Genomic DNA, 19969 nt, shown 5'->3' with positions numbered 1-19969 from the left:
TTTACATTTTGTTTAATAAGGTTAAAATTTTGCGGTGTTCGGTACCTTATTTAAATCTTTTGCTTTTTAATAGCGTATTTTCTGCATAAAGGTACAGCATATTGACCACACTGCAACTGATGGTGAGTGCAGTAGGGTCCAATAGAATAGAACTGACGAGAGATTACCCCTTGACAGTCGACACAATTATGCCGGCTTGTTAGAACCGGACCGGAACGCGACGGAACCTATGAAAATGTTGCTCTAAACTGATGTTTGACACTGATGTGACTGTTACGCCGATTATACACATAATTAATGAATTTAAGAAGTTTGTGAATTTGCCGGCATTTTGACATTAATATTGATTTTTATACATTTTAATAGTCATTAGTTGGCATGCTGGTGCCGTTCACATCTACCACATGGTAGACGATATAAATTTTATGCAAATAATATGTGTAAATTAGTAATTATTAAGTATATTGATAGTTCTATTTTAATTTATTTTATAATCACTTTCTATCCCGTTCCGTGTTGTTAATTAATATAGTTTTTAATTAAATACATTTAAAAACATCTCCATTAAGTAATAAAAAATGTATAAATGGTGCTTATATTTTGATAAAAATTATGGAAATATTTTTATTTGAAAAGAAGTATAATTCGATCATATTTATATCGTTCTAATTCAGTTACCGTGTGAAAACAATATTATTAAACTACAAATCTAAAATAGCATTCAAGCTTAATTGCAATTGGTCCGATAAATATGGAATTTGTAATGGACGACCCAACATTGTTAGATTTGTTGTGTAGATAATACCTACACAAACAGTTAGAAATACAGGTTCATTTATTTCGAAATGGAACCACTCTGATTACATTGACTGCCGCTTGCCTGCACTAAGCTAAGCCCTCTCACATCAGCACAGAGACGCAATCAGGCCGAGGTCCAGGGCCCATGGCCCACCTGTTACCAAACCCAACGAGATCTGATATGCTATGAATGCAAATGCAACATAATTAATTAATCTAGATTGCACAAGGACTTCAATTCACATTATGAGTAATTGTTTTACATTCAATGCAATGCAATTTTTTTATTTAATTATATGGCCATTTTAAAAATAATATAAATTGCTGCTACCAGTCAATGCATAAAGGCAAACAAGGCAAATAACCGTCTACTTTATGAACAATGCATTGCAGTTTAAATATTTAAGGAATTGTTCCCCCGGAGAGCCTTTCTCCTGAGACCTTGCAGAGCGCCTGCACGGTACCTGCTGTGTCGAAGTGTAATGTACAAACACGCTGCCTCTCAGCTCGTTATTATGCAAATCCGTATTAAAATCGCGATGTTGATAAAGTGGGGCGGTTCAGTACTGTTTACATTTAGAACGCCTACCTGTCGGCCGCTGCGTGAATTTCTTCCTGACGTTAATGCATTAAAGCAAATATAGCGTCGGTGGCAGTTGCAATCACCCGCCGGCCGCCGCTGGGTACGTTGACCACGCTTGCCAGTTGCGACACTATGCTCCACAAATAATAAAATTGCAGAAACTATTCAATTGATATTTAGTTGTAAATTATTTCCCGTTAAACCGATTTTCGTACTGAAACCGTGCTCGAGGTGTTTAATATTCCAGTTTTGTATAACGTCCTTGGCGTTCTATTTTGTATTTAATAACGTAGCTTTCGTTTCTTCACTGGACTTCTTAATATAAGTATCTGAACAGTTTCACCGAATTTATCTTTCACTTGCTGACTAAAATAACGAACAAGACCGCACTTTAAAGGTAACGAAATGTCAATTTTTATTTGACTACTTAATACATATTGACCTTTAATAACATTTTGAACTTTAGGCCCCTTAATGTCCCGAAAGCAGTAAATTCAAAAATTGTTAACGAGTGAGTAATTTTTACTTTCTCCTTCTCTCCACTCGGCGGTGCTAATACCTCAGAGGTACGATAATTCAATCGTCGATGACGTGAATGTGGTTCAGGGTCCCACAGATTGTAATCTTGCAGTCGGTGTGAAACCTCCGTAACTGCGGTGACCATTTTATATTATTATGAATTTCATCAAGTGTTAAATGTGAATTATGCTATCATTTTCATTTTTTATCTCTTCTGTACCTTTAGTGTCCATCTAGAATGACCGTGTTAACACTATTTAATCTAAAACAATAATTGAAAAATGAAGGTCTAATTGTAAATATCTGACCGCGTATTAGTTAGAGATAAGTACTTCATTGACACCTTATTTTGAAATTTTATAAATTGAATTACTTATTGTTATTTTACGATGACTACAATGGCTAACGAAATGTCGATTTGCAATTTTGATTTTATCTCGCAAATATCGATACAATACTTTTCGTGATCTGTATCTACAACTGTGCGAAAGAATGTAGCATGTAGCCAGATATTGTGATGGGATCGTTCTGTATTTTCGTTTATTTGGTTTAATATCTTGCAAAGTAGCTCGCGAATCGATTTGGAAGGCAACTAATCGAAATATTGAAATATTTCAACATATTTTATAGTCTACGAAACACTAATTATTAAATGTTTATAGTGTATGAAATGCGTTTAATTTAAAAATAAACTGCCGAGCTTCGTTATTATTATCTTATTTTTTAATTATACGTACTTATGCGCTTTTCGGTAAAATTGTGAAACTACTCCATATATCTGCGCTCGCGCATCGTGGAGAAACTTTATATGTAGAACAGTGTTCAGTTCGTGTCACATTTCTTAATGTAATAGCGATAATCCGCATGATATTCATATTAATATTATATCCTGCGTATATTTTGTGCAACCATGACGTAAATGAGTAGTTTATAGTAATCATTTATTATCTATTGACTACTATCTACTAAAATTGTAATTTCTTAACAATATGGTGAATTGATCAGGCGATTTAATACACATGTAGCTAATCTGACCTACTTTCTGATAATTCACAATTGAGATCTAGAATGTAACAACTATTTATGCACGACAAAAACAGTCAGCTATTTTCATGGGAAAAATAAATTGCTAGGTACACGTCTACTCGCTGACATATAGTATTGTAACGCATAAAGATAACAATATACGAAATCCTTATTAGAACTAACAGGCCGTAATTAACAAATCCTATCAAATTTTATTAGTAATGCTCGCGGGCGATCCATTTAAACTATTATAACTATTAATTTATGTTCATCTACGTTTCGGCATTGTTTCCTATCCAATCCGTTTACGTAATACCGTGATGGAGCACGCCACCAACATAAGCGGTGAATCAAACCAAGATAACAGTGAAAGTCATCAAAATTGTTTAAAATTTTGTGTTATTTGTCGGACACAACATTATAACCGTGTTTGTAACTGTCAATTTTATCTATTACGCCGTCGAAAGTACAAATTACACGATTGTTTAATGATAGATTATTAAGTTACGAGTGACATTTTTCGATTTGCGATATGCCCAAAGAAAATAGTTGTCTAAGAAGCACAATACTGTATACAATAGTGCCATTGCTTACAAGTCTATAATAACAACTTTATAGCCCCGATATCTCATGCAGCGCTATGGTCGCATACAGAACTGTTTGCAGTTCAAGATCATGAGAAAAATACTTCACCGCTACATACAGCGCTAACACGTACTACGTACCGCTTCAGAAATTAGACCATCGATAAATTTGTGTTAACATAATTGTTACGGGTTTTTATCGAGTAAAATAAACACCAAACGTTGCGAAATGTTCATTTAATTGTTTCATAATGTAATATGTGGAGCATTCGCAATTAGAGTTTGAATATCTCGACTCATCCGCGCATGTGCATCACAGATATTATATTAAATTTTACGCAACAATCCGTATAGCGTGACTTATTGTTATAATTTGCTTTGAAACATCTCTCTTTGTTAAGTTTTGACTTATGTATCCGTAAGTTGATTAATTCATACATGTAAGCAAAAAATAATACCGTTTAAATATTACTGTTAAAAATGACAACATGAATAAAAATGTTCACAAAATGAATTTTGATTGTCCTTTGACCATGGGAGTTAAGAATTGGCACTTTTATCAAATACCACGGACTGCGCCAAGGTCCAACTGCATTGAGATACTATCGCGCAAAAATGTATAAATGGAATCATAAATTAATAATATAAGAAAAGGATTAATTGACTTACAATTGTAAAACACATTAATGCTTACTCCATGAGATTTTTTTATCATTGAAAGACATATGCGAGCCGTAATTAAAATAACTTAGTTTAAATTAGCGATTGTATTAAATTGTGCTAAAATTTCAAATGTTTTCAATGACACTATCATGCGAATAGTGATTTTGAGAGTGATTTCGCAAGTATATGAAACAATTTGACCACTATGGCCTGTCCTACTACCGTATACTTAATAGAAAAGTGTCATTTTACCAACTTTTACTCTGTGTTGCATCAGTTTTATGTATTGGTAGGTAGTGTGACCGCGCCGTGCAATTTTAAGAAAGTAGAAGTATTTTTTTCTCATCACTATTTATTTTACTACTTCATACATAACGGTTACACTATGTGAATGTTTTAATTCAGGAGAAGATTTACGTGCACAAACACGCCAACAAAGCGATAATAACTAATTAAACTAATATAAAATACAAACTGGAGAAATATATAGATTAGATTTTGAGCATGGAATTAGTTTCCGTGGCGCAAGTTACAAAATATGTCATGCAACTAGTACCTAGGCATGTAAAAATATGGCATTATGAAATAACATTTTAATCTCGACATACTTTATCTATATCGCATCCGTTATTACTACATGTGTAAATACACGACATTTAATGCCTACATTTTGATATACAGTACCTGTCTTAGTTGATTTATTTATACCTACTCTTTATTGTACACAACAGAATAAATAATACAAATAAGAATAGAGAGGCAAAAGGCACGAGTAAAAATGGCGATCTTATATCTCTAGGCAATATCTTCCAGACTACTATAGAATAGATAAAAACAAAAAAGAGGAACAGAGGGTAGTGCAGTGGTTTAAATTATTTGTTTTGGGATAACAAACAGCTGCTTAACAAAATATACAACGATTGTTACTGTATCAACATTTACATGAGTGTACAGCCCACAACGCTATCCACAGTTTACTAAAAAGATAACAACAAATTGCCGTAGTAAATAAAAAGAAAAGAAACATAAATACCGAAAAACAAAGTAATACATAATATGAGAAGGTAGATAATAGCAAACAACAAATCCATAATACATTATTAAATGTGCTTTTGCCACAAGTTTAATTATTATTTTATACTAATGTAGGTACTAAATTCGCAATATGTGATTAATGTGTCGGTCACTGCCTTTTTGAAATTATTTCTGAAGACAAGTATTGTTTTCGGCACAGGTTACACAAATTTTATTACAATAAAATTGAATTGCAGTCAATAGCATCGGAAGCATTTTAGTTTAATCGTTCGACATTTACTGAAAGACATTTTTATATTAAAAGCTACACAGCGCCATTATTACTAATAACGTTAACAAAAAAATATTACGCAATTATAAAAATCAGTTCAATGGTCAGCGGAAGTGATAAACGTGAAATGGTAACTTTATTACATATTAAAACAACAAGACTAACCGACATAGATAGATTTCGATTCTATGCTTTGCGCATAATCCTCAGTTGGAATGATTGTTGGATTTTGACAGATTGCGCAACTAAAAACTGTTATAGAGTCACTTGTTTCGTGTTGAATTTCCGACGTTATCGAAACACGATAATCGCAAGTTAATTCTTAACACACGCTTGGATAACGACAGATGATGGATTGGAATGGTATCGTGTATCTTGCAATCTGAAAAGTGTCTCTTAAATGTTGACTGCGTGTTGCACACTTCGGCTTAATCATTAGTCTGTTGACGAATTGATTGGATGTAAAAAAATACTTTGTTTAAAGCCGATAATGGTTTTAGTACCTACTTAAAGAGCACATTGTTATTATATATTAATCTTCATGTAATGGTCTGAGTTAACTTTAAGTACACACTAATAAAATTTTCTTTATTACATTGTTAAAAATATTTTCAATATAAAGACGCAGATTCCTTAGATTCTTGTGGCGTGTTAGACCACCCAAGCTCAAGTATGATCAGTATCATAAGCAAGTAGATAAATTTATATCATCAACACGTAACCTTTGCATGTCGATGACACACAAACAAACCTGCTTACTGTCATATGTACCCATTTACACACACCTTTCTTCAGCATAAAAATATGATTATATTTTTAATACGCTTATTAAGTTCTATGTTCTTCGCTAGTGACTGAAATGCCTAGTAAAATAGTAAAACGAAGTAATTAATGGTCTGATTACGAAATTTTTCCAAATACAAGGTGTTAAATTTCTTAGAGGTATATTTACCATTTCATAAATTTTTTGTGGGAATTAATTTCTAAGTTCATATTACTATGGTTTTGGGATATTTAGCTATGGGATTTTCTATTTTATTTAATTATCCAGATCTCAGTGTAGTTAGTTGCCTGATGATCGTAAACTTCTTAGAAGTTGTAATATTTGTATGGCCATCACGTTGTCCGCATACATAACACACATTTTATAATTTTGTTGATGTCGCGCTGTTAACCACGGGTGGTCCCAATGACTTCATAATTCATATTATGTTTTCAACACATTGATAATGTTTTAGAAAAGAAACTTTGAATACAAACAACTTTCTCGGCCAAATATTTGGAATTCATTGAATACAACCATGTAAGTAGTTAGATTATATTTTGTTTATCTACCTTAAAGACTTCGACAGTTAACGTTCATTTGTATATTACAAACTGTATATAATCCTGTATATAACGAAGACAATCTAGTCTGAATGTAATTTAGTGCTTAAGTATTGTTTATAAAGACAGTGTTCTGGGCCTTTCGTTAAATAATAAAAAAAAATAACCTGCAAAATGAACCTACAAAACATAATATGAGTATTGAGTAATAATGTCATTGAATATATACTTGTATAAACTGTGGTTATACTAGGAGATATCTAAATTATTAAATAAAAGATATTTGATAAAAATGATAATTTTTTGGAAATTTTATTATCCACACTAAATATCGTTAACAAATTAACTTTTTGAAATAAATGAAGCTATATTTTTGCACACTTCTCGAATAATATTTAGTCGTATAATTAGCCTCTCGTATAATTTTAGTTAGTGTGTTAACGACACTCGTAATTTTTATATTTCGATAAGATAACGGCGTAAATAAATAGCTTGTTTTCAAACTTAGTTTATAACATCAGGTTACACAGATTAATGTTCAGACACGTGCTTTGTGGTAAAGCATGATCTGAAGTATTAAACATTTCGAGGACATCATTAACTAATATTAGCAATTACGATCTTGTAACTAAACAGTTACTCAAGATCGGCATGATTGGCGCACGCTCGGGGATGCCTACGTTGAGCAGTGGATGGCGATAGGCTGATTGATTGAACTAAGAAAGTATGAAACAAGCATACTATTTGAAAATATTTAAATTTGATGTTCAGAGCTTGACTAGCAATTGTTATGGTAATAAAACTTTTGCCCGCTCTCCGTCTTTCCGTGAAATGAGATGTAAGTAGCTATATCTAGACGTCAAGAGTGAGAGCAGAAGAGTGTTAAAATCATTCAATCGTAAAATATAATACTTTGTTTTAGAATCTGAATGATTAATATTCCTGAAGTGAATGCGATTTGCGACATTAATCAATGGCTATGATATACAGAGAATTATGCAGATGTAACACGTAAGCGAGAAATATGTAAAATCGTTTGCGTAGAGCTACTTATGTCAATTTAATTTGGAAATATTTGTAAATATGCATACAATTTCTACTAATAATGTACCAGCATAGGAGCCTATGGAAGCAAACAAAATAAAACGTTATTAAAATGTAGACTGCCTCGGTGGCGTAGTTGTATTGCTCGTCCGGTACAATAGCGCTCTGAGGTCCTGGGTTCGAATACCGGGTCGGGCAAAGTGATATTTGGGTTTTTCTGCTCAGTATCAGCCCGGAGTCTGGAATTTGTGCCCGATATGGCGATAGGCTCGCCCCCTATCACATCATGGGACGGAACATACTTGGCGAAAAGTGGGTGCCCTAGTTGCGCCTCTGCATACCCCTTCGAGGATAAAATGCGTGATGTTATGTATGTATGTATGTAAAATGTAGGTACCATACAATTTCTTTTTTTAAAAATTATTGACGAGACGAGCACGCCTGATATTCCTGTGGCTGCTGAAGAGACTCCCATACGCCATTCCATTATAATATAAGCAAAATTTGAAATTAAATCGAGTACCGTATATTCAATACTAAACTAAACAGCGCTTGTATGAAAAAATTAACCAAATCCAACTCTTTAACAGCAATCGTAGGTATTCCTATGTAACTTACAAAAATATCTGTAGCTCTGAATTTCGCTAGTGAACCTGAGAAATATGTCTTGCCTTGTTATGCATTGTTACACAGATCTCTTTAATATGGACACAACAGTACTTGGAAGATGCTTTTTAAAAACAGATATAGACGTAACAGTCTTATTGACCAAACAATACGATATAAATTAGACTCAGAATGTAGAGTTAACCTAATACGGTAACGTTCTTGAGATAAATGCTAAAATAATAGAAATAAATTATAAATTCAGCGTGCGTACGAAATACACTAGCACCTTATTGCGCGTATACCCGTGCAGGTTCGTATTAAGGGGTAATGTGGGTGCAGTTTCTCCCGCTCTTTTAATCTTCGTAACGACTTCAGTACTTTTGGAACAAGTATAAAATCATACTTCAGTCGAAATACAAAACTTTATGTCACCTGTCATCATATATACCTTTATCAAACAAAATTATTTCTTCCGTAATTGAATCACGAACCCTTCCCCTAAACTAGATCTGAAGACGCGCCTGTAGATTTTCGTACGCTAATAGATGACTGATAGCTAAATTCTAGAATACGGACCAGTGATACTCACTTATTACTAAAATTGTAAGTGCAGTGAATTATAGTTTCCAATTAAATGACCTAACCAAATGCTAAAGCGTCATAAGTTGAGTGAACTAACGCTTTAGATACGTAGGACGGCGACTAATGTGTCGAAATTAAATGTTATTTCCAAACAAATAGTTCAATACTTATTAAACTAAGGCAAGGTAAGATCTCTTTGTCGTAACATTTTTTCTAATAAGTAATGCAACTATAACATTTTTTCAGTTGAACAGGTACTAATTGTACCATGACCTGATTAATATTTTTCGAATTAAAAAAAACAAGAACACGTGCGTGTCTTGCAAGTATAGCTCATCAAATCTATTATATTTTTAATAGGTCTTTTGTTGAAATTGTCCGAATAACACTTTTCATTCAAATCTAATTACATGAATGACAAAACGTTATCTCGTTTCTTTTTTTATTGTGTAAAAAATTATTTGCGAAAACATTTACATTTAATTTGGAAACTTATTTACTTTTTACTCTTATTATGTTCGTATTTATTAAATACTGTGTACTTTATGTTTTTAAGCATTTCTAATTGGAATGTCTGGTATATAGGTGCAGCCCTTAGAATGTTGTATGCAATTGTTATCACAATCTACGTAAAAGGCGGTTAGGTAACAGCTTGCACCTTACAGTTTGACTCTATTTCAAAACGAATGCACGAAGTTCTGTTAATCTATCAGTAACCAAACCTCGAGACATTCTATAACGCACCGATATAAGGACCAGTAATTCTAAATTGTACAACTGTTTTCACAAATATGTATGTACGTCATGCGTTATTTTTACAAGCGAACTATGTCATACGCTTGCCAGCTCACTCATTAATCAATAGTAACTCATAGGTACAAGCAATGCCTGCATGACTTGTTCTGATTCGATCTACTCGTAATATTAGGTGATATAATTACAATAAGACACGGTACATATAAGGTCAATGGGATTATAGATAATAATTTATTAGAAGGTCCGATCTAGACCGCGCGGTTTTGCATTGGACGTGTGATAAAAAATGTTTGCCGACTCATTACAACGTGTAGTAATTGTACAAAACTGCCAATTGGAAAAACATACCAGTAAGTAGAACAGGAAAAAATTATGTGTGATTTATATAAAAAGGTCTAACTTACGGCTAATAGTGGGCGCTTGGAAGTGACGCAATGTTTGCAAAACGTTTTATTAAATTAGCACCGTCATTGGAGGTTCCGACTGACGGCTGAATCGAACGAATTAATTGTTACTTAATATTTTCATTAGTACGGGTCGTTTGAAGGTTATCGCTTACTATTTTAAGCGTTTATTTACGTTATGTTCTATTGCCATAATAGGTATTAAAAAGCTTATTTTGAAATGTAAATTATATGCATAGACAAGGGAGAAAGGAGGAAACGTGGGGACCGGCTCGTTTTATAAACTTACGGACACAAGCCTTTCAATTATAACGTGCTGTTTTATTATAAAATTTTCTAGAATTCAGCCAAAAAAATTTGTTTCATTAGATACAAATGTATATGGAACTTAAAGACAAGATAAACTATATTAAGATAGCAATAGATCAAAATGAATAAAGCTACGATTAAACAATGGTCAAGTTAAGGTAAAAGCCATTCTAATTCAAAATAGACGCGATATTAACTTATGCATACTAAGAAAACCTTTCATAATTAACGACGTGTCGTGGTCCTTAAAACAACAATGTGAGTGACATTAATTTGCGAGGCAGCACCTTGAGACTGAGCCGTAGTGTTTGAGTATCTTGCTCTTGATTTGATTGACAGCGCGCGCCCACCAGTAAAAGGGAATTGCGTAATGCATGTGATGAATTAATCACACGTAAGAACCCGATGTGGGGGTGGTTTGTTGGATTTAGTTAACTTTTAAACAGGTCGCATACAGCCAGACGATGTGGCGCCTTGTTCAGACTTTTCACGTTGGCGGTTGGACGCACCGCAAACGCTACGATAAAAAAAAACACAATTGAATTGTTTCGAATGATACATTCTAATTTCAAAATACTTTATAAAATGTGGTTAAAGTAAATGATATTATCTTAATACTGCTCAAACATGATTTTGGATTAATAATTCCTAATGTATCTCGTATGATAGGTGAGTGCAATATAAATGTAAATTTGCAGCCCTTTTACAATATCCTAATATTACCACATTTCGAAATTGATGTAGTAATAAAGTTAGACATAATTGTAGCACAACTCATAGTTGCATTGAAAATGGTACCTGCGTGCCTTACCGTCAGTTCGACTCGCAACAATTTCACTTGTAACAATTGGAGAGTAAGAATTTTATTTTTTGCACCAATTGCGATACCTGAAGGCACGTCCGCGCAGTTATTACGGTCAGTAAGTACGTGTTCTATTATTTTTATATCAAACTGACAATTTCATAACGACTTGCCTTGAGATGATAATCCAACCAGGCTACCAGGTGAGTGGCCAGGCTAAGCCGTGGAACTTTGTTTTATACGCCACATATTTATTGACATACTTTACGATAAAGTACCTGAGATATTGATTCCATAGACAGACACCATATGTCAGTTAATGTTGTGGAACAAATTCAAGTGATTTACATTGAAATTTAGCATAGCAGCGGCCGGTCTTGTTTTAAGAATAACAAACCATTTGTTTGTAGGTCGACTTGTTAGATATTATTTATATAAACAATTTAATTCTATTATTGAAAGTATTTTTATTGAAAAATTATAATGTATTAGACGTAAAGATATAGCGATAACAGGAGTAATGGTATCATCAAGCCGAAGAACAAGGGAATGAGCATATATTATATAAGTACAAATAGGCATTTTACTGATGACAACCTTTTATTATGCAAATTAAACTGAACAGATTTTTATAGCAATACACTTTCAAAGTATTTATCGAATGACTACGGTAACCCGCAACCATAGACATCCGCTAATATATGGGAATAGGCATGCATTTTAAACAATACTCTTTACAACGCAAAGGAAGTAGAATAACAATTAAATAATTCTCGTACCAAACCTAGCGGCTTAAGTTGTCAGCAAAGGCTATCTGAGCCATTCGCCGTCCATCATCCGACGCAGTGTTTATTGTTTACCGGGGGGCAATGCAAACGTTCACAACTATTACGGCAATTTGTTTGTGAAACAAAGGATCTGTTTACATATTGCTGCATACATTTAGGGCAGCTTATGGGCTCAGAATTCTTGAGATATCTTATAGGACGTGGATGTCCGCAGCAAACGGTTGTGATGTGTGATTTCCATTGCACATTCACACAATATCTGAAGATTAACTGAGGCACTGCTGGCCTTAAAGGAAAGTATTGCAGTGTATGGTGGAGGCTATTTGAGCCGGCAAACTCACATCATTCCGGTACAAAATACCAACAACATTTATGTTTTATTACGAGGTATTTCGTATATTTCACTCTCGTGTCATAAAATGCGTGCCACTACCGATCCTGACTTACAAGTGATGCAATGGTGGGGAAGGGGGATTAAGGGTAGGATAGTATCTCTTTATATATTTTTGATTCTAAATTGCAGTGTTAGTACAGTTTTGATTTGACAAATATGGTACCCTAGATAATTGACCATTATTAACATCTAGAGTTTTCACAGTTGAATGCAAAGTCTTATAATTCGAAGTCCTGTGTGGTATTTCTAATGCTTTTAGGCAGTAATGGCGTTTAAGCTAGGCGGGCGACTTTGTCTCTACATTTATAAAAAACGGTGTCGTTCGCTAGCAAGTATCGATCAAGATAAATCTAACCAACACATTAACGCAATTGCAATAGAATTCAACTACACGCATTAAATATTAATTAATATATCGTGTAACTATGTCGTCCTAGTTTAATAAATAGCTGTAATGCTATGTAGGTACTCTAATACCATTCAAGATTATTCGCATAAAGTGCTATTTCAAGGTAATTCATTATGTTTTAATGGTACATGCGTAGGTATGTAACTCCAAAAAAGGCTGATTGTTATCCATTAGAACATACCTTAATATTTCACAGACGATTGTCATTGGCAAGGCGATAAACTTAGGGCGTAGAAGTTCCACTTAAATTTACTCGTTATTTTTTTATGATTTTAAAATTAGAAGACCATTATGCTTGAATTTAGCATGTTTTCTGGAGATTTTGATCGTACTTCGACTTTGTATCATAACCCTAGTGCTTATCCCATCTTAATAATCATAGCCACAGCTAAGGTTTTTCCTTTAATATATGAGTTTTAACCAGAAACCTTTGGCGGGAATTTGATCCGAGAGTAAGTTACAACACCGACATCAGCGAAACTGATATTAAATAAAAATCACGTAACACGTTAATTTGGCGACACTTTCGGCGAAACAAATGTATCGTCTTCGAAAAGATAATCATGCGCACACGCAGCATTTCTACGTTACTAGACCATCTTAATTACACCGCGCATCACTGCTTACAACCAAAAAGTTCAAATTTTATTGGCGCGTTGTATACAGCCCACACTGATCAAATAATTTGTCATTTTGATGACACCGGACACATGCTTTGTGGTGACACATAATTTTGAGATAATATTAACATAATGTGTTTTATTAAATTAGACGGTAAAGGTTGCTTAGCCTTCAGTTATTCTGTGATGTTCCATCTTATATTGTCTAACTATAAATATCACTTTTAATGGAGGACCGCTGGATGTATATAATTACTAGCTTTGAGGAAAAACGGCTGTAACAAGCAGTTTTACAAGTTAAAGGAATTTAGGAATTCATTCATAATTTCCTTTATCAATTGTCATCAAAAACATGGTTCTTTGAACGTATAAAATTTAATTGATTTAAAGTTGAAATTTAAGTGTCTTTTTGACACAAGTTTCTACCTAACAATTAGTACTTAAACTTATTCATAAATGAAAGAATTAAAACGATTTGAATTTTATTAAACAGCAAAACAGAGGAAATAATTATTGTACTTATCAACAAGTTTATTAGTAAAATAGTCAAAACAAATCGTACATATTTTAGATAGCATGTAATTTAGTTTGCAGTCACGCAACCGCTGTTTCCATATTCGCTCCCAACCAGTAGCATACTAGTACAATGGTAGCAAGTTCGCCCTATTTGCCGTGTTCGAGCGCTGTTAAGTAACAACTAATAACCAATAAGTCTTAACTAATGAACCGTAACATATCGTTTTGTGATATGATAACAATCGATCAACGCTTTAGTGCATGCCTTCATTGCTTGTATAATGAACATGTATTCGAGTGTACGAGAGTTCTATCTTACCGGTCTTACCGGCTTCCAATACTCAAATCTATGACCAGATAAATATCGCATATTTAGAATGAATGGCGTGCGTAATTAGGAAACTTCATAATAGATGTTTCGGCTGTGAATTAGCATCTCTATGACATTCGTTATTTGAAATTTGTAATCAATGGCGGCTTGGCGAAGATTTGTATCGGTGTACTTTTGTTTGTTTTTTTCAATGAGCTTGGTTTCTAAGGTACGTTTTAACAGAGTGTAAAATCATTTAGCTTTGGTATTCGGTGCTGTTTTTTGTTACCAAGTGTAGCTGCAACTACAATTGTGTTACACGCAACACAGAAGAATTACAGAAACACCCACAGCCATGATGATTACAAGCAAAGTTTTTAGTTCACAGCGTTAAATATACAGCAATTGCAAAAGTATTTGAAGTAATTTAAGTAACTCGAAATAAAATTATTTAATCGAGTTCACAGTGATAAAATCTTAACAGTCTTTTCTGAATATAAAATTAAGTAATATTATATAATATGAAAAGACACAGGATTGTGAAAATTGCATTATAAAAATCTCTTCCTGTACGATTTCGATGCGTATTATGCGTGTAAGTGTGTTAATTTACAATGCAGTGATGTCAAATAGCTCGTGTGAACTGGGCTCCACTGAAAGGCCGTGGTTCTGTTTATCACGTAACAGTAACAGCCGCGCGCTGACGATGTGGTCACGAAGTGTAAACAAAGACGCGTCGCGGTCGCCGCTTGTGTGACGATGGGATTAGTGGCGACCGGCGACCAGCGACCAGCGGCCGAGACAATCGGCGACCAGACTCGATCCGAGCCCCACATAGATAAAATCGCGCACAGTATTGTGTCACGACATTAATTAGAACAATTTTTACTGTAACGATAACTGCATACGAATTATGCATTGCATTTGCATGACGCAAGATGGCAAATCGTCTGTCATTAAGTACTTGTTGGCATTAAAAGCATTTTGCCTGTTTCACGAATCTTATGATGGTTTTATAATTCAGCTCAACTAAAACATACCTAACATGTTACTGATGCCATAATTTCATGTATTCCATTCGTATAACTTTGACATAGAAGATTCATATCATACGATGACAAATTTCATTTTTTTATTACAAACAATGACTATCGAAATGAATGACACCTATTTATATATTTATGTCATAAAGCTAAGTTAATCGATTATATAATTGTTGTTTAACCCTGATGGATTTGCATGGTCGATAGGTGCTAACTCTTTGCGCTAATAGGTGCTTTAGCTGACAAGGCGATACAAATTGTTCGACAATATTAGTATAAAGTTGTTTGGAGGTCTATATTATAGGATAAGTGAAGACAAGTATTTATTTATTACTAATGTTAATGGTAGCATGACGACGATGTTTTCATCTAGAATTTATATGTGCATTTAAAGTTATTAGAAGTTGTAAGCAGCGGTCGCTTTAAATGTTTTTGAAAAAGCATTATTTAGAACGTATGTTATAATGCAAAATTATAATGTATGCTGTTACAATACATTTAAAACGTGAATCGAATCGATATTGTTAGCTTCTAATAACTTCATCCGCTAGATGTTTCTGAGATACATAAATATAGTTCACATGATTTTTTGCGACATCTTAAATTTTTACATAATAATTAATATTACATATATCGGGGGCTTATTCCTTCTAGGGGGCGAATCCTTTTTTTTGCAATTACTCCCATTCTAGTCGAAGGATAGCTTTGAGAGCCGTATAAGTAAATAAAGGATTTTTTCACTCCTTTACCTATATGACTATCAAAGCTATAAAAAAGACAGCAAATGCAATAAGACAGATACGCCCCCGTAGACGTGAGTTTCGTCACATATTTGAATTTTTTATAAGAGTAGTCAAGTATCTTAGCCTGAAAAAATACCGCTATTGAGACTAATGAATGTCACTACGATCATTACCTATTATAGCGAAGCAATCAGACATACCTATATAAATATAATTATATAGGTATGTCTGATTGCTTCGCTATATAAGTTACAAAACTATGCTGTTTGAAGAAAAACTTGTGTTTGAACAAGAGGCCATCGAGCGCATCCCAGTAAACGTTGAAATATACAAGGTCATAACAATTTAATAAATGTCACAATTAAATATTTGTTTATGTGTTGTTACTCTTTCATAGCGATTAAAATTATATAACAATATCAAGCAAACAAAACCGCTCATGAAGAATTTCGTTAAATTCAATCCAAAATAAAAATAAATAAATATATTCAATCCAAAATAAAAAAATAAATAATAGAATCCAAAAAGTAGTTAAATTTTTAAGTCGCTTTTTCAAAATTTCAATTTTGAAGTTATCACGTTATTAAAGAGCCATTTCGGACATTATTAATGGCTCCCTTTCCTCTGGCATATTCCCATCTCTGTGGCGGAAAGCCATTGTGATTCCTCTTCCGAAAATTCCTAACCCTTCCCATGCGAAAGATTTCCGTCCTATATCCATTCTTCCTTTCCTCTCCAAAGTGCTTGAGGCTTGTGCACATAAACAATTGTCTGAGTTTGTGCACCTGAACAACCTGTTGTGCCCACTGCAATCCGGTTTCAGACATGGTCACAGCACTACAACTGCGCTACTCAAAGTGACTGGCGATATTAGGGCGGGCATGGAGGACACCAAGGTCACTGTATTGGCCTTGGTTGACTTCTCGAACGCCTTTGGTACCGTCAGCCACGACATCCTTCTAGCCATCCTCTCCCACCTCTTGATCTCTCCTTCGGCTTTGGATTGGTTCTCGTCTTATCTTCAGGAACGCCAGCAGTTGGTGCGACTTGGCGATTCCTCGTCCAGTTGGTGCCATATAAACTCTGGAGTCCCTCAAGGCGGCATACTCTCCCCATTGTTGTTTTCAATATTCATCAATCTCTTAACTCAAGAACTTCAGTGTGCGTACCACCTGTATGCCGATGACTTGCAAATATATTCTCAGGATGGAGTCGATAGCGTATCCGCGGCCGTTGACAGGGTGAACAGGGACTTAATTAAGATTAAAACCTGGTCCGACAATTTCGGTTTATCCGTGAACCCTGTGAAATGTCAGGCCATTATTGTAGGTAGTTCCAGGATGATCAGCAAGGTGGATAATACGATCATTCCACCCGTTAGATTCAACGGTACAATCATTCCTTGGAGCTCTAGTGTACGAGATCTCGGTCTGCATATCGATTCTACCCTGAGCTGGAGGCCCCAGGTAACGTCAGTCTGTCAGAGAGTCACCGGTACCCTTCGTGCTCTTTATCGTCGGAAGAACTTTCTCCCGCCCAAGACCAAGACTCTGCTGGTGCAATCCTTAATCCTTTCTATAATCGACTATGGTGATGTGTGCTATTTTGATCTGAATGCAGACTTACTCAACAAACTAGACCGACTTCTAAATATCTGCATTCGATTTGTGTTTAACCTCCGTAAATATGATCACATTTCTTCCTATCGTCTACAACTTAAATGGCTGCCTATACGTCAGCGGCGTTCGTTGCGAGCACTAACTACTTTATTCTCTTTTCTTAACTCCCCTACTCCTCCTACTTACTTATCTTCAAATTTCCAATACCTCTGTAATAGTCACGATAGGAACCTTCGCTCAGCTAACAATCTTCTCCTTAAATGCCCACGTCATAGCTCTGACTTTACTCACTGTTCTTTCGCTGTCCAATCTATTCTTCTATGGAATTCACTCCCAACCGACCACTCGGTTTGCCTTCAAAAAAAGAGTTCGACAGTTACTGCTGAATGAAGCGGAATAGTCACCACCTTAACTTATAATATTACATTATATTCTTATGTATATATGTATATTTATACGTATATGTTTATGTAATCATAATATGTATTTTATGTATTTTGATAGTTACAATGTTACTTATATTGTATTTATAGTTATTATAGGTATTTTATACATACCTTCTTTCTCAATGTCACATTACCGTGATGCACCTACCTTGATTATCTCTGCACCACCCTAAGGTTGACTCGTAGAGAATGCCTTTGGCATTAAGTCCGCCTGTATACATTTGTATATTAAGTGCAATAAATAAATAAATAAAGAGCGGATAACAAAATGTATTATTGATAATATAAAATATTATGTTCAATATCAATTTTGTACTATATTCCTAATAGTGATAGGTTAGTGGCGCCGGAACTCCCCGCGGAGGTCACCGCGCAGTTTATGGGCCGTTTATCAACGCACAAGGTCTCAACCACTTACCGGCCCTCGTAACTGTTGTATAATATCAAACCCCTCAAACTGTGGTTTCTATTTCTATTCTAATAGAGGACAGTTTTTCCTTAACTAAGATAAGAAAATTTGGAACAACTTAAAAAAAAGGAAGTTGAAAATTTAAAAATCTTGACCTTCCACATCCATTCTAAGTAGCAAACACAGAACTATATTGGTTAGTGAACATTTAATAATTTAAGTGTAAGAAAAAGATAATCTCTTAGTATAACAGAAGACGACCAAACGGACCAAACGATCAGCTCATTGTAATCGTTGCCGGCGGACCGAAAACATCTTCAATACAAAAAGTAGAAGTTTCAGATATTACTAAGTTCGAATGAACAAAAAAAATCTTGTTTTAGAGTACCTGGGCTAACCTTGTTTAGTTGTACCAAAAATATGTAGATTTTGATATACTATAGACAATACAGATCCTGTAAATGCGAGCATACTGTTTATAATATATGTATGAGAAATGAAGGTTGTGGATAACAGGGTATTGAATGTAGAACAATTACTAGTGATCGAATATCCGATAACGTGCAGGAAGTCGTTACTATTTAATTCGAGGGCTGTTTTGGTTGTATTTGCTGCTTCACGTGTTGTTTAAATATTGAAGTAAGAATGGTTTTAAAGTTCAAATGTAACTGAATCGTTATTATTTATTTTAATTTTTATTCTTCTTTCTTCTTCCCTTTTTGTACTGCGTCTCAGACAAGCCGGACTCTAGTGCATTTCATTTCAGTATAACTACACAAACATTGTCTCCAAGATCCGTCACGATACTGCATTGTTTTCGTCACCAGGATACCTTGAAAGTTATTAATAGGAAGCAGTATAACAGCAAAATAACAACGTAAAATCACTTGTTCAGATAGTTATTATAACACGTAACTATTTTATATTTAAATTATATCCCGACTCCGAAGAATGCATCTAATTACGAAACACTAAATATACACATAATCGAATATGCTCGCGGGGCGCAACAAGGCCGTTATGATCCTTTCGCATGACCCGACCGTCGCGACGTGGCCTACGTCCATTTGTTAGCCAACGTGTATTACACAATGTTTTTTGTTTTATAATATTTTAATTGTTACACTTGTGCCTAATGTCATCGAACCAGCGACCTCGGGTGACGTCATAATGAAGAGGGAAACTGGAATCGACCTGCCGTACTGGTTTGCAGCGAAATGATAATAATATAGGTCAATGACAGACATAATAACTGTCGCGGTAAAGCGAGCTTTAAATAGCTGGTAGTAAGTGATTGTTTAGTCCATGTAGTACGATACCTAAATGGCTGGTGTCATTAGAAACCATAAAGTCACACTTTT

At 34.5% G+C, this 19969-nt stretch overlaps 1 protein-coding gene across 1 annotated transcript in view; it reads right to left on the bottom strand.

Moving 5' to 3' along the window:
• LOC115444847 (fibrinogen alpha chain) overlaps window positions 1–19969 on the bottom strand; it is a 96316-nt gene that overhangs the window by 13330 nt on the left and 63017 nt on the right. The window lies entirely within an intron of this gene.

Source organism: Manduca sexta, chromosome 27 (genome assembly GCF_014839805.1).
Source record: "Manduca sexta isolate Smith_Timp_Sample1 chromosome 27, JHU_Msex_v1.0, whole genome shotgun sequence".
In the NCBI taxonomy this organism is placed as follows: domain Eukaryota; kingdom Metazoa; phylum Arthropoda; class Insecta; order Lepidoptera; family Sphingidae; genus Manduca; species Manduca sexta.
Note: the sequence above shows the minus strand (reverse complement) of the source record. Positions and strands in the feature narration are given on the sequence as shown.